The 16,155-nt window shown below is 40.7% G+C and overlaps 1 long non-coding RNA gene across 1 annotated transcript in view; it reads left to right on the forward strand.

Moving 5' to 3' along the window:
- Positions 1 to 11,190, forward strand: part of LOC140526155 (uncharacterized) — a 23,646-nt gene extending 12,456 nt beyond the window's left edge. The window contains exons 3-4 of the long non-coding RNA XR_011974261.1: positions 10,816 to 10,870; positions 10,958 to 11,190. This is a non-coding gene — a long non-coding RNA (uncharacterized lncRNA). The remainder of the gene's footprint in view (positions 1 to 10,815; positions 10,871 to 10,957) is intronic.
- Positions 11,191 to 16,155: the final 4,965 nt, after the last annotated feature.

The raw sequence follows: 16,155 nt of genomic DNA on the forward strand, positions 1-16,155 counted from the left end.
ATGGCTAGGCCACCTTCCCTAGCATTTCTTTTCATTAATTTCCTTGATATTCTCAAACTTGTTTTTCTAGATGAATTTTGTTATTTTTTCTAGCTCTATGAAATAGTTTTTGATAGTTTGGTATAGCTCTGAATAAGTAAATTAATTTAGGTAAGATTGTCATTTTTATTATATTAGCTATGCCTACCCAGAAGCACCTGATTTTTTTCCTATTATTTAGATCTCATTTTATTTGTATGAAAAATGTTTTGTAATTGTGTTCTTATAGTTCCTGGACTTGTCTTGACAGGTAGATTCCCAGATGCTTTATAATGTCTGTAGTAACTTTAAATGGAATTTCTCTTTCTATCTCTTGATGTTAAACTTTGTTAGGAATATAAAGTAATGTAGATGATTTGTTTGAGTTTACTTTATATCCTGCAACTTCTGACCTCACTTTCTTAATCTGAAAAGTGGGCTGCCTTGGTTGTTTATGGCTTCCTCATACTACAGATCCTCAATCAGAAGCTGCTGCTCACTTGTTCAAGATAGTTTTTCAGTTTGAAATAAATGACTTCTAAAGTCCTTTTTAACTTGTTGATTTGGTGATTCTATGGATTTTGGTCCATCTGGGAAGGGCATTTCAGTTGAGGTCAGGAAACCTTGACCTGAAACCTGAAGGAGATTCCTGGTGCTGCCCTAGCAGAAATTTTGTATCTTACACTTGCTATGTGGACTTGACAAAGTCATTTCCCTTCCCTAGTACTTCCTTTCCTGTGTTATGAAATAAGGGGTCACATTTGATCACCTCTAAATTTCCTTTTCAGTGCTCAAGTCCATGAAGTCTGTGAACAGAACTGTGTTTGGGGAAGTGTGACTTGGATTATTCTTGTTCCAATGGGAGATCTGGGCCAGTCAGCTATAGATGAGGACTGTAGGAATGCCTTTGTGGCAAAAGTAGGTTTAGATGGAGTGTCCATCAGCTTCCAGCTGTTTTGTGTGGCCCAATGCCTTCTGAAATTACCCAATGAAGGGATCACTCTGTCCTTCCCTCCTCTTCCTTACCAATATTGTGATTGCTTTGGTCCTTACAACCTCCCCTGAAAGCTGCACAAACTCCTCATCTAAGACAAGGAAGAGACTGGCCTTGGACCCAGCCCTGGCCCCTCACTGTCCTAAAGAGGGTAATTGAGACTGAGCATTTCTTAGTTCACCATCAGGCAGGGAATTTGTGGGAGGGCAAGGAGTAGGAGCCATATGTACTTTTATTGAAAAAGGACCTAAGCAGGCCAGACCGAGGAAGTTCTCTGAATCACTGAAACATCAATTGATCACATCTCAGACCGGAAACAGATCTTTCTGAGGGCATCCAGTTCAACACATTTATGAGCTAGATTTCTCTCCAGAGCATCACAGACTTGACCAAAGTCCATTTATAATCAGTGGGGCAATTAAGATTTGAAGTTGGCCCTCTGACTCAGTCTTCTTAACATTGGGATACCTCCTATGGCCTTCCGCTCCCCACTCCCCCCACACCCCACGCACACACACACAGTGACAAACAACCAAAGAGCAAAACAAAAAAAAAATGAATCAAGCAAGTATAAGTTCCCTGAAGGCAGGAACTTTGCTTCATTATTTCTCACTAGGCACCCCTACTCAGTACACTGGACTGTTTACCTAGGCAGTTCACCACAGATTTCTCTCAAATGGACAAGAGTAGAATGCCAGAAGTTATAAATAAAAATAAATTTAAGTTTGAAAAAGGCCCTACAAATGTAAATTCTTCACAGTCCAAGAATGACAACCCAACATTCCTTCCGTCCACTCCCTTGTACTGAGGAAAAACATCCTTGGCAGGGCCAAGGATGGAATGAAAACTGGAGGAAAGCATCCAAGGGAGTCATGAACAATAATAATAAAGCCTTGGGTGTTTTTCATGATTTTAGAGAAGGCTCTTTCCACTGTAGAGCAATTATTGGCAGTGCTTACTACTTGAGATAAGAATTGGGACTAGGGAAGGCTGGTGGAGACTTTACTCCAGGTACCAACATGTATGAGTGGTTCAGCCCCTTGATAGTCAAGAGAACAAAGGCCTTCTGGTCCTCAGCCTTCTGAGCTCCCAAGAGTGTTGGAAAGGAAAATAGACCCTGGGAAAGGGGAAGGAAGCAAGGCCTTCTGCCTTGAGAGGTGGAGAGAGGACTACTCCTTTCAATAACACTTTACCTATGGGAGCCAATCTTCTGCTCCCTCTCCCTGAGGCTGTTCTCTCTCTCCTTCTAACTCTAACCCTTAGCTCTGAAATTAGAAATGTAAGTCTTCTTCAATAGAAAGCACTACTCCTAGAAATGTGCCATTTTACAACCCTGTGGCTCCATTTCCCATCCTTAGGACTGAGCCTTCACTAGCCACCATGTCCTTTTAAGTGGCTCTTCTAGAGTAGCTCCAAGATGGCAGGAATTGTCTTCCTTATTTTTACTCCTAGCTGTAGTATTGAGCATAATGCCCAGCACATAGTAAGCACTTCATCAATGCTTTCTCAATCATCATGCTATTACACCAAACTACTTTTTGCACCTGATGGAAATGTTTGTTAAATCCCTATCAGGGTCTTTTGGTGCTTTGGTGTTGTCCAATAAATATTTCATTATTCATTAATTCACAATTTGAAAGATCTTTCTACTTCCCTCTTCTCTCTCTCTCTCTCTCTCTCTCTCTCTCTCTCTCTCTCTCTCTTTCTCTCTCTCTCAAACACACACACACACACACACACACACACACACACACACACACACACACGATGGCCTCCCATGCAGACAAAGGGATTACCCAGATACCTTGACTACTTGTGATCTATGATATCTGTTTCTATTTTTGCTGCTTTAGAGGCAAAAGGTCTGATTGAATGACTCACAATTCTTTTAAAATTAGTTTTCTGGTCTGAACAGCAGAGTTCCTGGATCTCCTGAGTGTCACTCATTTGATTTCCACTTCCATTCTTTTGATTTTATTTCCACTTTTAGCTCACCCTGAGAGAAAACAGAGAAAGGAGATGTTGGAGGATGGTAAGACCTACCATTTCCAAATCTAAACTTCTTGAAAGCTTCATTTCAGACCTTAAATTGTTTCCCAACTGGTATTCCCATATCACCTGCTGGATCTCAGTCTCCTTAACTCCATCATGGCCTATTCCTCACTGAGCTCTCTTGATATTAGGTACCTTATAGCTCATAGTTAGCTTATGTTGATGCTGAGATGCTATGGGATCAGTCATAGGATCAAGATTTGGATGGGTTCAAAGAATATAGAACATGGATCACTAGAGTTGGGAGATTGCTACCAGAGCCCTAATTTTATAGATGAGGAGACTATGACCATGAGAGGATATGTGACTTAATCAAGGTCACACAAGTGTTAAGTGGCAATGCTAGGTTCATGAATTTGTGTGCTCTAATTTCAAACAAAAGCTCTATTTCTTTTTTTATTCGATTTATTTATTTATTTTTAGTCTTCAACATTCATTTCCACAAGATTTTGAGTTCCAAATTTTCTCCCCATCTCTCCCCTCCCCACCATCCCAAGACACCATGCATTCTGATTACCCCTTCCCCCAATCTGCCCTCTCTTCTATAACATCCCTCCCTTCCCTTATCCCCATCTTCTCTGTTTTCTTGTAGGGCAAGATAGATGTTTATACCCCATTACCTGTATCTCTTATCTCCCAGTTGCATGCAAAATCAATTCTCAACATTTGTTCTTAAAACTTTGAGTTCCAACTTGTCTCCCTTCATCCCTCCCTACCCATCCCCACTGAGAAGGAAAGCAATTCAATATAGGCTATACATGTGTAGTTATGCAAAAGACTTCCACAAGAGTCCTGTTGTGAAAGACTATATTTCCCTCCACCCTGTCCTGACCCCTATTTATTCTATTCTCTCTTTTGACCTTGTCCCTCCCCAAAAGTGTTTACTTCTAATTACTCCCTCCTTTCACTTGCCCTCCTTTCTATTATCCCCCTACCCCACTTCTCCTCTTCTCCCCTACAGTCCTGTAGTGTAAGATAGATTTTCATATCAAATTGAGTGAGCATGTTGCTCCCTCCTTAAGGCACATGTGATGAGAGTAAGCTTCACTTTTTCTGTCTCACCTCCCCCCTTCTCCTCTCCATTGAAAAAGATTTTTCTTTTCTCTTTTATGAGTGATAATATGCCCCATTCCATTTCTTCCTTTCTCCTCCCAATATATTCCTCTCTCACCCTTTAATATTATTTTTTTTAGATATCATACCTTCCTATTCAACTTGCTTCTGCCCTTTGTCTATATATATATTATCCCTCCAACTACCCAAATACTGAGACAAATTTCAAGAGTGGCAAATATTATCTTTCCATGTAGGAATGTAAACAGTTCAACTTAAGTAAATCCTTTATGATTTCTCTTTCCTGTTTACCTTTTCATGTTTCTCTTGATTTTTATGTTTGAAAGTCAGATTTTCTATTCAGGTCTGGTCTTTTCATGAAGAATGCTTGAAAGTCCTCTGTTTCATTGAATGACCATTGTTTTTCCCCTGAAGTATTACCTCAGTTTGCTGGGTATGTGATTCTTGGTTAAAATCCTAGTTCCTTTGACTTCTGGAATATCATATTTCAAGACTTGTGATCCCTTAATGTAGAAGCTGCTAGATCTTGTGTAATCCTGATTGTATTCCCACAATACTCGAATTGTTTCTTTCTAGCTGCTTGCAATATTTTCTCCTTGACCTGGTAACTTTGGAATTTGGCTGAAATATTTCTAAGAGTTTGTCTTTTTTAATCTCTTTCAGGAGGTGATTGGTGGATTCTTTCAATATTTATTTTACCTTCTCGTTCTAGAATATAAGGGCAGTTATCCTTGATAATTTCATGAAAGATGATGTCTAGGCTCTTTTTTGGATCATGACTTTCAGGTAGTCTCATTATTTTAAAATCTCTCCTGGATTTATTTTCCAGATCAGTTGTTTTTCAATGAGATATTTCACATTGCCTTCTATTTTTCATTCTTTTGGTTTTGTTTTGAAATTTCTTGGTTTCTCATAAAGTCATTAGCTTCCATCTGCTCCATTTTTAATTTTTAAAGAACTATTTTCTTCAGTGAGTTTTGGAACTCCCTTTTCCATTTGACTAATTCTGCTTTTTAAAGAATTCTTCTCCTCATTGGCTTTTTGTACCTCTTTGGTCATTTGGGTTAGGATATTTTTAAAGGTGTTATTTTCTTCAGCATTTCTAGGGTCTCCTTTAGCAGCCTATTGACTTGCTTTTCATGATGTTGTTGCATTGCTCTCATTTCTCTTCCCAATTTTTCTTCCACCTCTCTTAATTGATTTTCAAAACCCTTTTTGAACTCTTCCATGATCTGAGATTATTGCACATTTTTTTGGAAGTTTTGGATGCAGACGGCTTCACTTTGAAATCTTTGTCTGATGGCATGCTTTGCTCTTCCTCATCTGAAAGGATGGAGGAAAATACCTGTTCACCAAGCAAGTAGCCTTCTATAGTCTTATTTTCTTCCCTTTCTGGGCATTTTCCTAGCCAAATGAACATAAGGGATAAGAAAGAATTGGCTGGTAAACCCTTCATCCCCTCCCAAAGCAGAATGATATCAAAGCCAATACTTATACCAAATTATCAAATGAACTTTTTTCAATCATACAGAGGAGAATGATAAAATATTACCCATGCTATTACCTCCAAAAAGTGAAAAGTTATAAATACTGGCTGAAAGAGATAGGGGAAAAAAGAGAGATCAGACTACTCTTTCAACATCTGATGATGAAGAGAATGGCAACAGCTATGGGGATCTTGGAAGACTTCATGGAGGAGGTGGCAACTGTTTTGGTTCTTGGTGGAAAGAAAGAGCTCTGAAAGGGCAACATTGCCAAGTAAAACTGAAAGAAAGTAAATTGGACGGATTGAAGAGGTACTTAAATATCAGAATAAGGAATTAATATTTTTTATCAGATGAATACGAGGATTGGTGGATGAAATTATAGTCTGTACAAGGACTATATCTCCTTGTGCAGGAGATATATTATTCAAAGGAGATATATTATTCAAAGAGAATTAGACTACTTCTGAATGCTGGCCCCAGGATGTCTTCTTGCCGTTCCTTGCCTTTGAAACTCCATTTCTCCTCTCCATGCTTTTACACTGGTTGTTACCCATGCCTTCAATGCACTCCATTATTATGTGCAATTGCTAGTTTCCTTTAAGATCCAGATCTAGGGTCAATCATGCATGAAGATTTTCCTGGTCCCCTCCTCCAAGGAAATAATGCCCCCTCAATTAGCTTGCTTTTATTTTATCTGGTGTGTTTTGGGTTTGGAACAAGCTATGTTCATATTAGAATGTAAGAAGCTTAAAGACAAAGACTGTGTCAGCATTTTTATAATTCTTTTTGCATGACCCAAACCTAGTAAAATACATTGTATATAGTAGGTACTTAATAAGTGCATACTGGTTAATAGGGTTTTTTTATGATGTAAAGAACATTGCACTCAGTGTAAAAAAAGTGCACTCAAATCCTCAGATTGTTACTTAATACTCTTTTAATTTTGGGCAAGTCCCTTCCTCTCTCATGGATTCTTTTTTTTTTTTTTTTCAAAATAGGGTGGTAGAATTGGATGAGACAATCTCTGAGGTTCCTTCCATCACTGAATCCTGTGATCATATGCAATTCTGGGTCTTTGAACTCCAGTTGACATTACGGAGAGAGGAAAATTCTGAGATCACTAGATTTCTGATCTTATGAATTAGGGTACACAATGACAACATACTCTTTTCAGCTCTCCTTGGTTTGTTAAGTCCAATCTAGCTGAGTAAAGCTTTTTTCTGTAATCAGAGAAGTAGTGACATTTTAAATTTTCTGCAAGCTTCTTTGAGCTCTTGCTGAAAACACAGCAGGGATAAATTAGCAGCTTGATGTCTGTATATTACTTGACCACATCACACAGGTAGAAAATAAACCGTGTATTTCTGAGTTCTGGTTCAATAAATTAGAATTAGAGTCTCTATATTACAGAGAAATTTGAAATAGAAAAAATGTAAATGCCTGAATATTCAACACCAAGGATAGTGCTCTACACACAGTAGGCACTTATTCACTGTGCATTATTTCAAATCTTTTATCCTTATGAGATGCTGTTGCTTTGGTTGTCCTTTGTTTTCAGAGAGGAACATTGACATCACTGAAGATGTCTTGATTCATGTGTGAATTGGATTTAAGTGAGGGAGAGTTACACAGAGTCATCAGCGTCTCTCTTTTTCTGGAGTCATCAAAGTCCAGTGGTAAGACAAAAGTCAGGATGACTAGGGATGGCCAGGGTTGTAGTGGAATGACCTTGGCATCTTGAATATCTGACCAAGCTCTAAGCACTTTTTAGCCACCTTTGTGGTCATTGGAACAATGAGGAGATGTAGTTGAATGAGAATGCCCTGAGTCAAACTTGGGAGGTAAATAGATTTAAGATGTCTCAAAATCTTGTTTTACTGGAAAATCAAGCAATCAGTGCTCATTGATTACACACCTGTGTTATTCCAGGAACATCGCTAGCCCTAAAAGTAGAAAATAAAACATTTCCTGACTTCAAGGCTATCCCCCCCTTTCCTCTCCCCACAAACTATTTCATCTTCATTTCATATTCATTCTCCATAAATTTGTGAGTGTTCCCATTTTTTGCCCAACTGAGATATAAATTGAGGGCAGAGAGAATTTTGCTTTTATGTTCACATCTCTAATGTCCTGTAAATGCACGGCATATAGAAGGTCCTTAAATTATACTTGATGATTGAATTACACATTCTGGTTGGGAGGGGCAGCACACACGTTGAATTCCAATCCTGGTTCAGACACTAGGAGCTATGTTACCCTGATGCAACTGAGTCAGATCTTGAAGTCTCCTGATCTGAGTAATGGCAACAATTGACAATAATTAATAATAATAATAGTAATATAAATACTTGGCTCTGACTATCTCACAAGTTTGTGAGGAAAGGTTCAGCAGTACTTAACATGGAATAGAAACACAAGTTCTCAATCCTAATATTACTTCTTCACTACAACACTTCTTGAATGCTCCATTTAGGATATCAGCAATACCCTTAGTTCTTGAAGACTGTCTCAGGAGATTGTTAGCTTTGGCTGACACTCCTAAGCCAGAAAGGCTTTCTTTGCTGGTCATAGACTTTTGGCCTACTATTTGTGCATTGTCCTGGCTAACCAAGCTCAGAGATGAGCATTTCCACATGTTTGATCACCATGTAGTCAGCTGATCATGTATGTATGTATGCAAACATATATATACATATACATATGTTCCTGTGAGTAGGTATGTGTGTATATATATATACATATATACATGTATATATGTGTGTGTGTGTGTGTGTGTGTGTGTGTGTGTGAAATCTCCACAGGAAAGTGTAAGGATCATTGTTGAGATGTGGAGAGTTCTGAGATCCCCCATACACACCCACACATAAACAAACCAATGCTCTCATAGTTCTTTTAAAGCAATCAATCAGAAAGTATTTTTAAAATGTTTAATAATTGCTAACTACTGTGTTAGTTATTGGTGGAGATAAACACACTAATGTAAAACTCTGTCCTCGAGGAGCTAATAATCTATAGGCAAAGTAAACCATGTTCACAAATAAGTAAATTTTTATATATATACCAAATGAGTGAAAGGCTTATTCTGGATTCAGGGCTCATTAATAACTGGGAGCTGGACTGGGGAGGTGAAAAGGAGAGGACCCTTGAAGAAGATTCCAAGAAGGAGAGGTGAGGCAGTAGAGGAATTTGGGTGTGGGGAGGAATGAGTACAAAAACCTGGTGGTGAGAGATGCTGTGTCACATAAAGGGAACAGTATCTGATCCAGTTCATCTGGAGAACAGAATTCCCGCATGTATGTGGGTGGCAATGGAATGAACAAGCCTTTATTAAGTGCTCACTGTGTACCAGGAGGTGTGCTAATATCCTCTCATTTTGTTGTCGTAGTGTGTATTCAGCCAGCAAAGACAGACTGGAGACAGATTGTAGGGGGCTTTTCGGTGCCAAAGAGGATTTTTTTAAAATCCTGCCAGAAATAGGGCCAACAGCTCTCCCCTGCCTACCTAAGTAAAGAACAAACTCCTAATCAATTTTTTAGGGCCCTTCAGTCTGGTTCTGGGCAGACTAATGGCAGACTGTCATGTCATCTAAGGAAGGGAGCATTTAGTAGGTGCCTACTCTGTGCCAGGAACTACACCAAAAACATTATCAATAGAATCTCATTTGATCCTCACAGCAACCATGGGAGACAGGTGCTGTTATGACCCCCATTTTACAGTTGAGGAGACTGAGGTAGACAGTGGTGACCACTTGCTGGTCACACAGGTAGTAAGTGTCTGAGATGGCATTTGAACTCAGGGCTTCCTGCCTCCAGTCCAAATGCTCTATGCGCTGTGGCACTGCCCGACTGTCAGAAATGCTCCCAGGTCACTTGGAGCATCCTGTAGATAGGCAATAATAGGACAACATTTGTACAGTACCAGCCAGATCATAAAACACCTACTATATATTGAAGTAATTTAATTCTTACAGTACAAATGCTATTCTTCCCCTTGTATATATGCCGAGGAGTTAAATGGTGCAGTGGGAAAAGTGGCGGACTCTCAGGACCTAATTTCAAACCCTTCTCTGTCCCTTATGGTCTGTATGACCCAGGTGAGGATGATTTACCATTTTGAGCACCAGTTTTCTCATCTATAAATGAGGGGTTTGGACCAGCGGACTTCTCAGGCTCCTCCCAGTTCTCCAACTGTAAGCCTAGGAGGTCTTCCCCACAGGTCGTAAGGCTCACAAAAAAAGGAGGATCTCAGAATCTCATATTTGATAAGAAGCTGGAAATAGTCAAGTCCAATATACACACAGACTCTCTTTACAAAAAACTCAACATAACATTTTCCTAGAATACATACCTCCAATGAGGAAGAACCTGACACTTCTCTTATTAATATTTTTTGGATCCTTGAATCAAACCAGAATTTGTCCTCCTGAAGATTGTACCCATTACTGCCCCCTTGGATGGGGGGGCAAACAAAGCACGTACAATAATCTTTCCTTCATGTAATAGCTGTCTCTTCTTAGGAGACCCAGTGTTCAGTCACCCAAAAAAGTCACTTCCCTTGACACTATTTGGAAGAAAAGGTCTATTTGAAAGGACACAGACTCTTATTTTTCAAAGCAGAAGAAATTAATCCAATAAATCTCATCCTCCAGTGGGAGTATAACTCCCCCAAATATCATTAGATACATCAGAATCAGAAATACGTCTTGGAGGGGAATGATTAGAGAACTGCCACAATCCACAGAAATAGAATGAAAGAGGAGGCATCCACACAGATCCTGCTGATGTACTCTAAGGTCCTAAGGACAATGAGAATTTGATATCCAACTGACAGTAAAACCTCCCTGTGTTTTTGTTTTACTTTTTCTACTACAATGTGACTTCTATGATACCAGGGACTGTCTTTCTTCTCTGTTTGTTTTCTGGGAACCAAGCACAGCCCCTTTCACTAACAGATTCCTTCATAGGATCCAAATGATAGAATTTGGAGCTAGAATGGACCTTCGAGACCATCTCCTCCAAAGATTCTTAATCTAGGCTCTATGGCTTTAAAAATGAAAAATTAATTTCCTATAGCCATTTTCCTTTGTGATCCTACCTTTTTAAAAATTGTATGCATTTAAAGAATTCTGAGAAATGTCCATAGGCTTCCCTGGGTTGCCAGAGGGGCCTCTGATCTAGTCTAATTTTACAGGACAAGAAGCTGAGGCCCAGAGAAGAGAATGGACGCTGTGAAGGTCACACAGCTGGTAAGGTGAAGAGCTGAGATTTGAACTTAGATGTCTTGACCCATTGAGCAGTGAGCTGTGTTTGCTTTATTTTCCTTCCCTACTCAGGCTTAGGAGAGTTAAAGAATTCAGCAAGCTCTCAAGACAGCTGGATTGGACCATATCAAAGGCAATGAAGCATATTAAACCAGGCAACCCTTGGGGAATCAGCAGAGAGGGGAGGCTTGCTAAATATGAAATAACAGGCCAGCGTCTGGGCCTGGGAAGGCCTGGGTTATGTAAGTTGAAATCTGACCTCTTTAAGAAACACACACACACACACACACACACACACACGCATGTACACATATAAACACATAAAACACAAATATCCTTTTCTTCCTCTCTTTTTTCTTCTTCTTTCTTTCCTTCCCTCCCTCCTTCTTTCCTTCTTTCCTTCTTTCCTTCCTTCCTTCCTTCCTTCCTTCCTTCCTTCCTTCCTTCCTTCCTTCCTTCCTTCCTTCCTTCCTTCCTTCCTCCCTCTTTCCCTCCCTTCCTTTCTTTCTCATACAACAAACTTTTGAAACTGGGTTAACCTCTTTTGGAGATTTGAACGTTTTAGAGTGAATCCTTTCATCTGAGATGTGTTTGCTTTGAGAGGCAGGGGACAAAGGCAATATTGACAGAGGTAAAAATGGATCACATTTCCTCTGAGAATAGGAGACTCAGGGTGCTGGGAGAGCTGGTTTTTGAAGGCCTCTCCTGTAGTGTGCAGATGAGAATCCTTCTGCTTGGTGCCAGGGGGAAGAAGCTAGAGCAATGGGAAACACTGCCAAGAGGCTAATTTAGACTTGATGAGAGTGGGTGGGGCAGGACCTTCTAGAAACTCAGAGCAGCCCTAGAGCAGAATGGGACGTACCAAGTGGGGGGTGTTCTTTCTTCTTTGAGATCTTCAAGCAGAGGCCCAAAACAAGGATTTGTGAGTGTCATGGTGGGGATTCCCTTGAGGCCATAGTCAGACTATATCTTTGACCTTTCAAATTCCTGTAATCTATGATGCTCCAAAGATCCAACATGACAGGCTTTTTTCCCATTGAAGAAGGAAGGGGTTGGAGGCCATAGGCAGCTCTGGGACTTGAGCCTCTGCAGGACAGATGGCAATGCATATCCCAGTGTGCACAAGCCCAGGACAGAGGTCCAAATGTAAACGTGGAAGTTTTGGCTGGACCTACCACTCAAGGCATCATGCTCTGATCTACATATACTGCAAGAAGCCATTGAGGTTTCCTTGCCTGTGATGGATGTAAATGGATTCCTACCAGGGCAGCTGTGGTCATAAACCTCATAAACCTGTTCTCAGAGATGATGCCCATTTAGGCATACCTCCCTTTGGCTGCAGCATGAATAATGCTCCTTTTAGAGATTCAGAAATCATTTGGAGGACTGTCACCTGGGAGAGAAATTCACCTTGTTCTACTTGCCTCCCTGGGGAGGTGGAGGAGGTGGATGTTATACAGAAACAGATTCAGACTGGATGTCCTGAAAACAATTCTGGACAATCAGAGCACACAGAGAAGGTTCCTCTTTTTGGATGTGATCAAGAAGAGGTTGAATGACTCCTTCTCTGGTTAGTTAGGGAAGGGATTCCTATGGGACATAAGTTTTTGGGACACCCTTTCTTCTGGTTTCCTTCTACTATCAGACATCTTTTTAATCTCTTTTGCTGTATCTGCATCCCTGGTAACTCCTGTTAATCATAGGTATGTCTCCCCCTCCTCTTTTCTCCCCCCCACTCTGTCCTGGGCTCTCTTCTCATCTCTCTCTCTATGACTTCTCTTGTGATCTCATCAGCTCCTAAGGCTTCATTTATTATCTCTGTGCTTATGATTTTCAAATCTACTTAGACAGCCTTAAGCTCTCTACTGACCTGCACTCTCACATCTTCAACTCCTACTGGAGTCTTTAATTGAATGTCCAATAAACATCATAAGCTCAACACGGCCAAGCTGAACTCATTATCTTCGCTGCCCACCAAACTTTCCTTTCTTTCTAATTTCCTTTGAATTGTTGAGGGCATCATATCACCTTTGTATTCATGCAGGTTCCCAACTCAGTTCTCATCCTTGACTCCCTCCCTCCCTCCCATCCCCTCATGTCTAACACATTGAGTAGTACTATGAATTTTATGTACATAACATCTCTTGAATCTAACCCCTTCTTTCCCAAAGCACTGCCACCATCTTGGCAGGGATCCCAGTGGTTTGGTAAGGTAGAGACTTGGAACAAGAGAAAGAGGATGCGATTGTCACCAGGCTGTTCAGAGTCCTTCAGTTGGTTTATGAGGCAGTGTGGCTTGAGGGATAGGGAACTGGACTTCAGACTCATAGTGGGAAAGGTCTGGCTTCAGATTACATCTCTGACCCACACTTGCTGTGTGACCCTGGGCAAGTCACTTGTCCTTTCATTTCTCTAGGCAGCTCTCAAAATTCACTTGTGAAATAGAAGTCACAATGCATTTTCATAGGGAGGTCCCTGGCCTGCCTCCTCTGTCTGCTGCATCTAGTGAATGTGGCCACAGACATCCTTGAGGTTCTACCCCAGTGGCCTGAGGTTCACACCAAGCTTTCTGTAATCTAAATGAGTTCTTCCCAGTCTTTTATTTTCTCCTAGTTTCTCTTGATTACCTGGAATCAGAGAGACTTGCAAACAGTTGGATATCTGCTGGGCAAGCCAACATTTTCAATCTTTGTACATAAATCTACTCAACTTTATGTATCTCTGGCCTTCAGGGGAAAGACCTGGAACTCCCGAGTAGAGGATTTTTTGTTTTAGTTGCAGAGTGAACGTATGGTACCTGGTCAGCACCTGTCTCTCTGCCTTTATCTTGGTCTCTCTGTCTGTGTGTGCCATTCTATGTTCTCTGTCTCTTTTCCTCTCCTCTTCCTTCCCAATAAAGTGTTTATAAAATAATGAGGGCCACTGTACTCTCCCCAGACCATCCTGGACCCAGCTTCAGCAGGCAGCACCTTGGCTAGTCTCCTATCTTCTTGTAATAGGGCAGGTGGCTGAAAGACACTGAAGTGTTCTACTCCATTTTCCCTGCCCTACTCCCCTTAAAAATGCAGCCTAAAGAACTGGATGGCTCAGTGCTCTGTCCTCTGAATGACTGCTTCCCCTGGCACCTGGCACTGCTTGCCCCCCTTTGTTATTGGTCTTGGAGCAGTTCTTTTCCTCAGTAAGGTCTCCGAGGCTATGAGTCATCAATCCCATAATTCAGTTCTTTCTTCTTCCACCTCCTTCCTGGTCTGATCTCTCTGGAGTGTCACAATAATACAAAGATATTCTTTCAAGGACCTGAGGATTTTAGATGGGGAAGAAATCTCAGAGATCATTAAATGCCAACCCAACTCCATTGTCTGAAAATGTTTCCTCCTGCCTGTGGAGTCAAAGGACCTAGTTTCAGGTCCTACACTGACTGTGTAACTCTGAGCAAGTCACTTTCCTACCATGGTTCTCACTTTCCACATCTTTAAAAGAGGGGATTGTTAAAGGAACAGTGATAAAAGAAAGAATGCTCTTGACTTCATGACAGAGGCATGATGGAATAAAACGTGGAATGAGACAATTTTGGTTGTTGACAATATGGGCTTCTGCTTTGTTTGCCCGTGCTTACATCTTTTCTTCTGTCTGCTGTTCCAAAGACCCCCTTACCCCCTTTCACTGTAAACACATACACACACACACACACACACACACACACACACACACACACATGCACACTTCCTTCATTCTCTAGGGAGCAGTTCAGACTCTGGGCTGAACTGGGATCAAACTGAGATTGACAAACTATCCCCCCGGATTCCTACAGAAGCTACATTAAAGCCATTATTGCAATTATTTTGACCAAGGATAATCATTCTTCAAACTCTCCCTATTGTCCCCTCTCTCTCCCTGGGAGATGCAGGCGTATTCTCTTTATTTCCTTTTCCAATGAGTTTTCTATTTCTTTTAATTCCAGGTTCCTCAAGATAGGTGTGATAAACTACTGTTCTATCAATCTATGTGTTTTGTTACTCAGCTGTGGCAGAGAAAAGCCAGTTTGGGGGAGGTAGTGCTAGAGAAAAAACAAATAACCACAAGTTATGTTTTACTGGTTGGGGGCTTGAGCTGGAAAAAAGGAATTATTTTTTTTCCCTCCCCACAGAAGGGAGAGAATAGATGTTCCTCACAATGAGTTAACATTAGGATTATTTGGAGAAGGCTGTAAAAATGCTGAGACTGGCATGAAAGGTGACATCTTGACCAATTTTTTCTCCTCCCCATTTTTCTGACCCAGAGTTTTGTTTTGTTTTTTGGGTGTTTTTTGCAATGAAAATGAAAATTTCCTGAAGGAAGGTATTATGATTGTGTTTGGAGAAAAACCATATCTGAAGGGTGGACTAAGGCAGGGACTGGGAAATGGGGTCCCAGTTAGTAAAAAGATGTGACCAGTGGTTGGGAGTCACTAGGGTTTCTCTTCTTATAGTAATGCCCTACCCATAAGACAACAGGATTATAACCCTTCATTTTACATGGAGGAAGAGGGAGAGGAAGGGAAAAGACTTGCTTAAGGTCACACAAGTAGCAGTTGTTAAAGATGGAATTTCACCCTGGCTCCTCTCACCCCAGAGTGAATTTTTTCTCTACTTCAATATTCTGCTTCCTTCAAATTTTGAAATGCCATAAAAAGAACACAGTTCTCAATGTCAAGGAGCTGTGATTTTGATCAGGTCATTTAGCCGGCCTGGATCTCAACCTCCTCTCCTCTAAAATTAAGTGTGTGTGTGTGTGTGTGTGTGTGTGTGTGTGTGTGTGTGTAAAATCGCATTTCTGTTCTCTTGCTGGTGGTTTTATCCTCTCTCCCCCACCTAATGACTCTGTATTTATGGATGCTCCTAATTTTTAGTGTTCCTGAAACACTGAGTGTATGAAATATAAACCAAAGGGGAATAGAAAGTTAACACAGTCCCTCCACCCCCTGCCCACTCTCTCATACCAACTGCTTGCTCTTTAATGACGATCTATCCTGCGTATTAGATCCATGGACAAAAGGGGAAGCATAGCCCTTTTGTAATAAGCCAAGTTGGCGGATGTTGGCAAACCTTTCTTAAACCCCCCTTAAAAATGAACTAGGCATAATACACACACACACACACACACACACATATATATATATATACACATGGATACCAAGCATGGAGGTACACACATACATATATTCATGTTTATATATGTGCGTACATACATATTTATTTCTACTTGACTAGATGAGCTGAGATTACTTCATT

This window comes from Notamacropus eugenii, chromosome 1 (assembly GCF_028372415.1).
Source record: "Notamacropus eugenii isolate mMacEug1 chromosome 1, mMacEug1.pri_v2, whole genome shotgun sequence".
Taxonomy (NCBI): Eukaryota; Metazoa; Chordata; class Mammalia; order Diprotodontia; family Macropodidae; genus Notamacropus; species Notamacropus eugenii.